General features: G+C 54.6%; 27 non-coding genes across 27 annotated transcripts; all 27 read left to right on the top strand.

Annotated features, from left to right (window-relative positions):
• Positions 1 to 128: 128 nt before the first annotated feature.
• Trnal-aag lies at positions 129 to 210 on the top strand. Its single transcript has one exon. It is a non-coding gene; the product is annotated as a tRNA-Leu (tRNA).
• An 80-nt stretch (positions 211 to 290) lies between these two features.
• On the top strand, positions 291 to 372 carry Trnal-cag. The gene has a single exon. It is a non-coding gene; the product is annotated as a tRNA-Leu (tRNA).
• Positions 373 to 650: 278 nt separating this feature from the next.
• On the top strand, positions 651 to 722 carry Trnae-cuc. The gene has a single exon. It is a non-coding gene; the product is annotated as a tRNA-Glu (tRNA).
• Positions 723 to 1,104: 382 nt separating this feature from the next.
• Trnah-gug lies at positions 1,105 to 1,176 on the top strand. Its single transcript has one exon. It is a non-coding gene; the product is annotated as a tRNA-His (tRNA).
• A 287-nt stretch (positions 1,177 to 1,463) lies between these two features.
• On the top strand, positions 1,464 to 1,545 carry Trnal-aag. The gene has a single exon. It is a non-coding gene; the product is annotated as a tRNA-Leu (tRNA).
• Positions 1,546 to 1,625: 80 nt separating this feature from the next.
• On the top strand, positions 1,626 to 1,707 carry Trnal-cag. The gene has a single exon. It is a non-coding gene; the product is annotated as a tRNA-Leu (tRNA).
• A 279-nt stretch (positions 1,708 to 1,986) lies between these two features.
• On the top strand, positions 1,987 to 2,057 carry Trnae-cuc. Its single transcript has one exon. It is a non-coding gene; the product is annotated as a tRNA-Glu (tRNA).
• Positions 2,058 to 2,438: 381 nt separating this feature from the next.
• Trnah-gug lies at positions 2,439 to 2,510 on the top strand. The gene has a single exon. It is a non-coding gene; the product is annotated as a tRNA-His (tRNA).
• A 287-nt stretch (positions 2,511 to 2,797) lies between these two features.
• Positions 2,798 to 2,879, top strand: Trnal-aag. The gene has a single exon. It is a non-coding gene; the product is annotated as a tRNA-Leu (tRNA).
• Positions 2,880 to 2,959: 80 nt separating this feature from the next.
• Positions 2,960 to 3,041, top strand: Trnal-cag. The gene has a single exon. It is a non-coding gene; the product is annotated as a tRNA-Leu (tRNA).
• Positions 3,042 to 3,772: 731 nt separating this feature from the next.
• Positions 3,773 to 3,844, top strand: Trnah-gug. Its single transcript has one exon. It is a non-coding gene; the product is annotated as a tRNA-His (tRNA).
• Positions 3,845 to 4,131: 287 nt separating this feature from the next.
• On the top strand, positions 4,132 to 4,213 carry Trnal-aag. Its single transcript has one exon. It is a non-coding gene; the product is annotated as a tRNA-Leu (tRNA).
• Positions 4,214 to 4,293: 80 nt separating this feature from the next.
• Positions 4,294 to 4,375, top strand: Trnal-cag. The gene has a single exon. It is a non-coding gene; the product is annotated as a tRNA-Leu (tRNA).
• Positions 4,376 to 4,654: 279 nt separating this feature from the next.
• Positions 4,655 to 4,726, top strand: Trnae-cuc. The gene has a single exon. It is a non-coding gene; the product is annotated as a tRNA-Glu (tRNA).
• A 383-nt stretch (positions 4,727 to 5,109) lies between these two features.
• On the top strand, positions 5,110 to 5,181 carry Trnah-gug. The gene has a single exon. It is a non-coding gene; the product is annotated as a tRNA-His (tRNA).
• A 287-nt stretch (positions 5,182 to 5,468) lies between these two features.
• Positions 5,469 to 5,550, top strand: Trnal-aag. The gene has a single exon. It is a non-coding gene; the product is annotated as a tRNA-Leu (tRNA).
• Positions 5,551 to 5,630: 80 nt separating this feature from the next.
• Trnal-cag lies at positions 5,631 to 5,712 on the top strand. The gene has a single exon. It is a non-coding gene; the product is annotated as a tRNA-Leu (tRNA).
• Positions 5,713 to 5,992: 280 nt separating this feature from the next.
• Trnae-cuc lies at positions 5,993 to 6,066 on the top strand. Its single transcript has one exon. It is a non-coding gene; the product is annotated as a tRNA-Glu (tRNA).
• A 382-nt stretch (positions 6,067 to 6,448) lies between these two features.
• Positions 6,449 to 6,520, top strand: Trnah-gug. Its single transcript has one exon. It is a non-coding gene; the product is annotated as a tRNA-His (tRNA).
• Positions 6,521 to 6,807: 287 nt separating this feature from the next.
• On the top strand, positions 6,808 to 6,889 carry Trnal-aag. Its single transcript has one exon. It is a non-coding gene; the product is annotated as a tRNA-Leu (tRNA).
• Positions 6,890 to 6,969: 80 nt separating this feature from the next.
• Positions 6,970 to 7,051, top strand: Trnal-cag. Its single transcript has one exon. It is a non-coding gene; the product is annotated as a tRNA-Leu (tRNA).
• Positions 7,052 to 7,329: 278 nt separating this feature from the next.
• Positions 7,330 to 7,401, top strand: Trnae-cuc. The gene has a single exon. It is a non-coding gene; the product is annotated as a tRNA-Glu (tRNA).
• A 382-nt stretch (positions 7,402 to 7,783) lies between these two features.
• Positions 7,784 to 7,855, top strand: Trnah-gug. The gene has a single exon. It is a non-coding gene; the product is annotated as a tRNA-His (tRNA).
• Positions 7,856 to 8,142: 287 nt separating this feature from the next.
• Positions 8,143 to 8,224, top strand: Trnal-aag. The gene has a single exon. It is a non-coding gene; the product is annotated as a tRNA-Leu (tRNA).
• Positions 8,225 to 8,304: 80 nt separating this feature from the next.
• On the top strand, positions 8,305 to 8,386 carry Trnal-cag. Its single transcript has one exon. It is a non-coding gene; the product is annotated as a tRNA-Leu (tRNA).
• A 278-nt stretch (positions 8,387 to 8,664) lies between these two features.
• Positions 8,665 to 8,736, top strand: Trnae-cuc. Its single transcript has one exon. It is a non-coding gene; the product is annotated as a tRNA-Glu (tRNA).
• Positions 8,737 to 9,118: 382 nt separating this feature from the next.
• Positions 9,119 to 9,190, top strand: Trnah-gug. Its single transcript has one exon. It is a non-coding gene; the product is annotated as a tRNA-His (tRNA).
• The last annotated feature ends 61 nt before the right edge of the window (positions 9,191 to 9,251 follow it).

The raw sequence follows: 9,251 nt of genomic DNA, 5'->3' as shown, positions 1-9,251 counted from the left end.
CTGCCTGTGTAGTTAATCTCTATTCGAAAAGGGCAGTTGTTTGAGGTGCAATGGATGAGCAGCCAGTTGCAGCAGAACAGGGAGCTGTGTCGCGCACTGTTTCCACAAAAGCGAAGAACACTGACGCAGGTAGCGTGGCCGAGCGGTCTAAGGCGCTGGTTTAAGGCACCAGTCTCTTCGGAGGCGTGGGTTCGAATCCCACCGCTGCCAATTTTTACTTCTCGTTTTTGTGCCATTGCGGTGTGGTCTCGTGGGTAAGAACGCAGCTCCTGTGACCGCCGTGGCGCGTAGGTAGCGTGGCCGAGCGGTCTAAGGCGCTGGTTTCAGGCACCAGTCTCTTCGGAGGCGTGGGTTCGAATCCCACCGCTGCCAATGTTTTCTGTCTCGGAAGCCGTAGCACTGATTACCCGCGACGAAAACAGCGCGGCAAGCCGTGAGCGTCTCTTTCTTAAATTGTCGTAGCAGCACAGTGCGTGGTGCAACGACAGGATTCACAGGCGCAGTTTGGTGTCACGATTGCTGGCGTTCGTCTCCACGAAATGTGTCCAGAGCACGACGTTCTATAAGGTGGAAACGCTAATTTTTGCCGTTGTCGTCAAGTAGATTGTGTATAGCTTGCTGTGTTCGCAGGAGGAGCCCTGGCGTCGTTATCCGGTGTGGTCTAGTGGCTAGGATACCTGGCTCTCACCCAGGAGGCCCGGGTTCGATTCCCGGTACCGGAAATGCGCATTTTGTTGCTCCTCTTATGCGACTTGTCCCGACTTAGCTCGACTGACGCTCCGCTGACGCTTGCAGAAAACTACGTTAAGTACGATTCGTGGTGACAAGTGACGGCGAGAGCGATGCGACATGTATCCACCTCTTATCGAGGCACCTACCTGTGGTCAACAGAGCTGGAGGACTGCAAGACATTGCCACGGGGGTTGAATGCAGCTAACCACACTGCTTAGTGTCCTAACAGCGCAGACACGTTCGCTTGCCAGTATACATGTAATGGAGACCGCGTCTGACACAGCTGTGGGGAGACACAGTGGTGTGTGGGCTGAGCTTTGCTGTGCATCGCCACTTGCAGTCGCGAGAACTGCTCTCGGCGGTGCTTCCGTGGCCGTGATCGTCTAGTGGTTAGGACATTGCGTTGTGGCCGCAATAACCCAGGTTCGAATCCTGGTCACGGCAAATTTTAAAGTTTTGCCTTGCTGTCGCTGCAGTGACGATTGTGACTCAGTGTTTGAAATCACAGTGCCCTCTTCATTTTTCACTCATGTTCCGCAGGCTGCAGGTGGCACTACCAGTTCATTATCAACACGCAATGCCGCCGCACCAGAGCGCGGGCAGCTGCCTGTGTAGTTAATCTCTATTCGAAAAGGGCAGTTGTTTGAGGTGCAATGGATGAGCAGCCAGTTGCAGCAGAACAGGGAGCTGTGTCGCGCACTGTTTCCACAAAAGCGAAGAACACTGACGCAGGTAGCGTGGCCGAGCGGTCTAAGGCGCTGGTTTAAGGCACCAGTCTCTTCGGAGGCGTGGGTTCGAATCCCACCGCTGCCAATTTTTACTTCTCGTTTTTGTGCCATTGCGGTGTGGTCTCGTGGGTAAGAACGCAGCTCCTGTGACCGCCGTGGCGCGTAGGTAGCGTGGCCGAGCGGTCTAAGGCGCTGGTTTCAGGCACCAGTCTCTTCGGAGGCGTGGGTTCGAATCCCACCGCTGCCAATGTTTTCTGTCTCGGAAGCCGTAGCACTGATTACCCGCGACGAAAACAGCGCGGCAAGCCGTGAGCGTCTCTTTCTTAAATTGTCGTAGCAGCACAGTGCGTGGTGCAACGACAGGATTCACAAGGCGCAGTTTGGTGTCACGATTGCTGGCGTTCGTCTCCACGAAATGTGTCCAGAGCACGACGTTCTATAAGGTGGAAACGCTAATTTTTGCCGTTGTCGTCAAGTAGATTGTGTATAGCTTGCTGTGTTCGCAGGAGGAGCCCTGGCGTCGTTATCCGGTGTGGTCTAGTGGCTAGGATACCTGGCTCTCACCCAGGAGGCCCGGGTTCGATTCCGGTACCGGAAATGCGCATTTTGTTGCTCCTCTTATGCGACTTGTCCCGACTTAGCTCGACTGACGCTCCGCTGACGCTTGCAGAAAACTACGTTAAGTACGATTCGTGGTGACAAGTGACGGCGAGAGCGATGCGACATGTATCCACCTCTTATCGAGGCACCTACCTGTGGTCAACAGAGCTGGAGGACTGCAAGACATTGCCACGGGGGTTGAATGCAGCTAACCACACTGCTTAGTGTCCTAACAGCGCAGACACGTTCGCTTGCCAGTATACATGTAATGGAGACCGCGTCTGACACAGCTGTGGGAGACACAGTGGTGTGTGGGCTGAGCTTTGCTGTGCATCGCCACTTGCAGTCGCGAGAACTGCTCTCGGCGGTGCTTCCGTGGCCGTGATCGTCTAGTGGTTAGGACATTGCGTTGTGGCCGCAATAACCCAGGTTCGAATCCTGGTCACGGCAAATTTTAAAGTTTTGCCTTGCTGTCGCTGCAGTGACGATTGTGACTCAGTGTTTGAAATCACAGTGCCCTCTTCATTTTTCACTCATGTTCCGCAGGCTGCAGGTGGCACTACCAGTTCATTATCAACACGCAATGCCGCCGCACCAGAGCGCGGGCAGCTGCCTGTGTAGTTAATCTCTATTCGAAAAGGGCAGTTGTTTGAGGTGCAATGGATGAGCAGCCAGTTGCAGCAGAACAGGGAGCTGTGTCGCGCACTGTTTCCACAAAAGCGAAGAACACTGACGCAGGTAGCGTGGCCGAGCGGTCTAAGGCGCTGGTTTAAGGCACCAGTCTCTTCGGAGGCGTGGGTTCGAATCCCACCGCTGCCAATTTTTACTTCTCGTTTTTGTGCCATTGCGGTGTGGTCTCGTGGGTAAGAACGCAGCTCCTGTGACCGCCGTGGCGCGTAGGTAGCGTGGCCGAGCGGTCTAAGGCGCTGGTTTCAGGCACCAGTCTCTTCGGAGGCGTGGGTTCGAATCCCACCGCTGCCAATGTTTTCTGTCTCGGAAGCCGTAGCACTGATTACCCGCGACGAAAACAGCGCGGCAAGCCGTGAGCGTCTCTTTCTTAAATTGTCGTAGCAGCACAGTGCGTGGTGCAACGACAGGATTCACAGGCGCAGTTTGGTGTCACGATTGCTGGCGTTCGTCTCCACGAAATGTGTCCAGAGCACGACGTTCTATAAGGTGGAAACGCTAATTTTTGCCGTTGTCGTCAAGTAGATTGTGTATAGCTTGCTGTGTTCGCAGGAGGAGCCCTGGCGTCGTTATCCGGTGTGGTCTAGTGGCTAGGATACCTGGCTCTCACCAGGAGGCCCGGGTTCGATTCCCGGTACCGGAAATGCGCATTTTGTTGCTCCTCTTATGCGACTTGTCCCGACTTAGCTCGACTGACGCTCCGCTGACGCTTGCAGAAAACTACGTTAAGTACGATTCGTGGTGACAAGTGACGGCGAGAGCGATGCGACATGTATCCACCTCTTATCGAGGCACCTACCTGTGGTCAACAGAGCTGGAGGACTGCAAGACATTGCCACGGGGGTTGAATGCAGCTAACCACACTGCTTAGTGTCCTAACAGCGCAGACACGTTCGCTTGCCAGTATACATGTAATGGAGACCGCGTCTGACACAGCTGTGGGGAGACACAGTGGTGTGTGGGCTGAGCTTTGCTGTGCATCGCCACTTGCAGTCGCGAGAACTGCTCTCGGCGGTGCTTCCGTGGCCGTGATCGTCTAGTGGTTAGGACATTGCGTTGTGGCCGCAATAACCCAGGTTCGAATCCTGGTCACGGCAAATTTTAAAGTTTTGCCTTGCTGTCGCTGCAGTGACGATTGTGACTCAGTGTTTGAAATCACAGTGCCCTCTTCATTTTTCACTCATGTTCCGCAGGCTGCAGGTGGCACTACCAGTTCATTATCAACACGCAATGCCGCCGCACCAGAGCGCGGGCAGCTGCCTGTGTAGTTAATCTCTATTCGAAAAGGGCAGTTGTTTGAGGTGCAATGGATGAGCAGCCAGTTGCAGCAGAACAGGGAGCTGTGTCGCGCACTGTTTCCACAAAAGCGAAGAACACTGACGCAGGTAGCGTGGCCGAGCGGTCTAAGGCGCTGGTTTAAGGCACCAGTCTCTTCGGAGGCGTGGGTTCGAATCCCACCGCTGCCAATTTTTACTTCTCGTTTTTGTGCCATTGCGGTGTGGTCTCGTGGGTAAGAACGCAGCTCCTGTGACCGCCGTGGCGCGTAGGTAGCGTGGCCGAGCGGTCTAAGGCGCTGGTTTCAGGCACCAGTCTCTTCGGAGGCGTGGGTTCGAATCCCACCGCTGCCAATGTTTTCTGTCTCGGAAGCCGTAGCACTGATTACCCGCGACGAAAACAGCGCGGCAAGCCGTGAGCGGTCTCTTTCTTAAATTGTCGTAGCAGCACAGTGCGTGGTGCAACGACAGGATTCACAGGCGCAGTTTGGTGTCACGATTGCTGGCGTTCGTCTCCACGAAATGTGTCCAGAGCACGACGTTCTATAAGGTGGAAACGCTAATTTTTGCCGTTGTCGTCAAGTAGATTGTGTATAGCTTGCTGTGTTCGCAGGAGGAGCCCTGGCGTCGTTATCCGGTGTGGTCTAGTGGCTAGGATACCTGGCTCTCACCCAGGAGGCCCGGGTTCGATTCCCGGTACCGGAAATGCGCATTTTGTTGCTCCTCTTATGCGACTTGTCCCGACTTAGCTCGACTGACGCTCCGCTGACGCTTGCAGAAAACTACGTTAAGTACGATTCGTGGTGACAAGTGACGGCGAGAGCGATGCGACATGTATCCACCTCTTATCGAGGCACCTACCTGTGGTCAACAGAGCTGGAGGACTGCAAGACATTGCCACGGGGGTTGAATGCAGCTAACCACACTGCTTAGTGTCCTAACAGCGCAGACACGTTCGCTTGCCAGTATACATGTAATGGAGACCGCGTCTGACACAGCTGTGGGGAGACACAGTGGGTGTGTGGGCTGAGCTTTGCTGTGCATCGCCACTTGCAGTCGCGAGAACTGCTCTCGGCGGTGCTTCCGTGGCCGTGATCGTCTAGTGGTTAGGACATTGCGTTGTGGCCGCAATAACCCAGGTTCGAATCCTGGTCACGGCAAATTTTAAAGTTTTGCCTTGCTGTCGCTGCAGTGACGATTGTGACTCAGTGTTTGAAATCACAGTGCCCTCTTCATTTTTCACTCATGTTCCGCAGGCTGCAGGTGGCACTACCAGTTCATTATCAACACGCAATGCCGCCGCACCAGAGCGCGGGCAGCTGCCTGTGTAGTTAATCTCTATTCGAAAAGGGCAGTTGTTTGAGGTGCAATGGATGAGCAGCCAGTTGCAGCAGAACAGGGAGCTGTGTCGCGCACTGTTTCCACAAAAGCGAAGAACACTGACGCAGGTAGCGTGGCCGAGCGGTCTAAGGCGCTGGTTTAAGGCACCAGTCTCTTCGGAGGCGTGGGTTCGAATCCCACCGCTGCCAATTTTTACTTCTCGTTTTTGTGCCATTGCGGTGTGGTCTCGTGGGTAAGAACGCAGCTCCTGTGACCGCCGTGGCGCGTAGGTAGCGTGGCCGAGCGGTCTAAGGCGCTGGTTTCAGGCACCAGTCTCTTCGGAGGCGTGGGTTCGAATCCCACCGCTGCTGCAATGTTTTCTGTCTCGGAAGCCGTAGCACTGATTACCCGCGACGAAAACAGCGCGGCAAGCCGTGAGCGTCTCTTTCTTAAATTGTCGTAGCAGCACAGTGCGTGGTGCAACGACAGGATTCACAGGCGCAGTTTGGTGTCACGATTGCTGGCGTTCGTCTCCACGAAATGTGTCCAGAGCACGACGTTCTATAAGGTGGAAACGCTAATTTTTGCCGTTGTCGTCAAGTAGATTGTGTATAGCTTGCTGTGTTCGCAGGAGGAGCCCTGGCGTCGTTATCCGGTGTGGTCTAGTGGCTAGGATACCCTTGGCTCTCACCCAGGAGGCCCGGGTTCGATTCCCGGTACCGGAAATGCGCATTTTGTTGCTCCTCTTATGCGACTTGTCCCGACTTAGCTCGACTGACGCTCCGCTGACGCTTGCAGAAAACTACGTTAAGTACGATTCGTGGTGACAAGTGACGGCGAGAGCGATGCGACATGTATCCACCTCTTATCGAGGCACCTACCTGTGGTCAACAGAGCTGGAGGACTGCAAGACATTGCCACGGGGGTTGAATGCAGCTAACCACACTGCTTAGTGTCCTAACAGCGCAGACACGTTCGCTTGCCAGTATACATGTAATGGAGACCGCGTCTGACACAGCTGTGGGGAGACACAGTGGTGTGTGGGCTGAGCTTTGCTGTGCATCGCCACTTGCAGTCGCGAGAACTGCTCTCGGCGGTGCTTCCGTGGCCGTGATCGTCTAGTGGTTAGGACATTGCGTTGTGGCCGCAATAACCCAGGTTCGAATCCTGGTCACGGCAAATTTTAAAGTTTTGCCTTGCTGTCGCTGCAGTGACGATTGTGACTCAGTGTTTGAAATCACAGTGCCCTCTTCATTTTTCACTCATGTTCCGCAGGCTGCAGGTGGCACTACCAGTTCATTATCAACACGCAATGCCGCCGCACCAGAGCGCGGGCAGCTGCCTGTGTAGTTAATCTCTATTCGAAAAGGGCAGTTGTTTGAGGTGCAATGGATGAGCAGCCAGTTGCAGCAGAACAGGGAGCTGTGTCGCGCACTGTTTCCACAAAAGCGAAGAACACTGACGCAGGTAGCGTGGCCGAGCGGTCTAAGGCGCTGGTTTAAGGCACCAGTCTCTTCGGAGGCGTGGGTTCGAATCCCACCGCTGCCAATTTTTACTTCTCGTTTTTGTGCCATTGCGGTGTGGTCTCGTGGGTAAGAACGCAGCTCCTGTGACCGCCGTGGCGCGTAGGTAGCGTGGCCGAGCGGTCTAAGGCGCTGGTTTCAGGCACCAGTCTCTTCGGAGGCGTGGGTTCGAATCCCACCGCTGCCAATGTTTTCTGTCTCGGAAGCCGTAGCACTGATTACCCGCGACGAAAACAGCGCGGCAAGCCGTGAGCGTCTCTTTCTTAAATTGTCGTAGCAGCACAGTGCGTGGTGCAACGACAGGATTCACAGGCGCAGTTTGGTGTCACGATTGCTGGCGTTCGTCTCCACGAAATGTGTCCAGAGCACGACGTTCTATAAGGTGGAAACGCTAATTTTTGCCGTTGTCGTCAAGTAGATTGTGTATAGCTTGCTGTGTTCGCAGGAGGAGCCCTGGCGTCGTTATCCGGTGTGGTCTAGTGGCTAGGATACCTGGCTCTCACCCAGGAGGCCCGGGTTCGATTCCCGGTACCGGAAATGCGCATTTTGTTGCTCCTCTTATGCGACTTGTCCCGACTTAGCTCGACTGACGCTCCGCTGACGCTTGCAGAAAACTACGTTAAGTACGATTCGTGGTGACAAGTGACGGCGAGAGCGATGCGACATGTATCCACCTCTTATCGAGGCACCTACCTGTGGTCAACAGAGCTGGAGGACTGCAAGACATTGCCACGGGGGTTGAATGCAGCTAACCACACTGCTTAGTGTCCTAACAGCGCAGACACGTTCGCTTGCCAGTATACATGTAATGGAGACCGCGTCTGACACAGCTGTGGGGAGACACAGTGGTGTGTGGGCTGAGCTTTGCTGTGCATCGCCACTTGCAGTCGCGAGAACTGCTCTCGGCGGTGCTTCCGTGGCCGTGATCGTCTAGTGGTTAGGACATTGCGTTGTGGCCGCAATAACCCAGGTTCGAATCCTGGTCACGGCAAATTTTAAAGTTTTGCCTTGCTGTCGCTGCAGTGACGATTGTGACTCAGTGTTTGAAATCACAGTGCCCTCTTCATTTTTCACTCATGTTCCGCAGGCTGCAGGTGGCACTACCAGTTCATTATCAACACGCAATGCCGCCGCACCAGAGCGCGGGCAGCTGCCTGTGTAGTTAATCTCTATTCGAAAAGGGCAGTTGTTTGAGGTGCAATGGATGAGCAGCCAGTTGCAGCAGAACAGGGAGCTGTGTCGCGCACTGTTTCCACAAAAGCGAAGAACACTGACGCAGGTAGCGTGGCCGAGCGGTCTAAGGCGCTGGTTTAAGGCACCAGTCTCTTCGGAGGCGTGGGTTCGAATCCCACCGCTGCCAATTTTTACTTCTCGTTTTTGTGCCATTGCGGTGTGGTCTCGTGGGTAAGAACGCAGCTCCTGTGACCGCCGTGGCGCGTAGGTAGCGTGGCCGAGCGGTCTAAGGCGCTGGTTTCAGGCACCAGTCTCTTCGGAGGCGTGGGTTCGAATCCCACCGCTGCCAATGTTTTCTGTCTCGGAAGCCGTAGCACTGATTACCCGCGACGAAAACAGCGCGGCAAGCCGTGAGCGTCTCTTTCTTAAATTGTCGTAGCAGCACAGTGCGTGGTGCAACGACAGGATTCACAGGCGCAGTTTGGTGTCACGATTGCTGGCGTTCGTCTCCACGAAATGTGTCCAGAGCACGACGTTCTATAAAGTGGAAACGCTAATTTTTGCCGTTGTCGTCAAGTAGATTGTGTATAGCTTGCTGTGTTCGCAGGAGGAGCCCTGGCGTCGTTATCCGGTGTGGTCTAGTGGCTAGGATACCTGGCTCTCACCCAGGAGGCCCGGGTTCGATTCCCGGTACCGGAAATGCGCATTTTGTTGCTCCTCTTATGCGACTTGTCCCGACTTAGCTCGACTGACGCTCCGCTGACGCTTGCAGAAAACTACGTTAAGTACGATTCGTGGTGACAAGTGACGGCGAGAGCGATGCGACATGTATCCACCTCTTATCGAGGCACCTACCTGTGGTCAACAGAGCTGGAGGACTGCAAGACATTGCCACGGGGGTTGAATGCAGCTAACCACACTGCTTAGTGTCCTAACAGCGCAGACACGTTCGCTTGCCAGTATACATGTAATGGAGACCGCGTCTGACACAGCTGTGGGGAGACACAGTGGTGTGTGGGCTGAGCTTTGCTGTGCATCGCCACTTGCAGTCGCGAGAACTGCTCTCGGCGGTGCTTCCGTGGCCGTGATCGTCTAGTGGTTAGGACATTGCGTTGTGGCCGCAATAACCCAGGTTCGAATCCTGGTCACGGCAAATTTTAAAGTTTTGCCTTGCTGTCGCTGCAGTGACGATTGTGACTCAGTGTTTGAAATCA

The sequence above is a fragment of the Schistocerca piceifrons genome, unplaced genomic scaffold, assembly GCF_021461385.2.
Source record: "Schistocerca piceifrons isolate TAMUIC-IGC-003096 unplaced genomic scaffold, iqSchPice1.1 HiC_scaffold_590, whole genome shotgun sequence".
Classification (NCBI taxonomy): Eukaryota; Metazoa; Arthropoda; class Insecta; order Orthoptera; family Acrididae; genus Schistocerca; species Schistocerca piceifrons.
The sequence above is the reverse complement of the archived record's forward strand: the minus strand, read 5'-3'. Positions and strand labels throughout refer to the sequence as shown.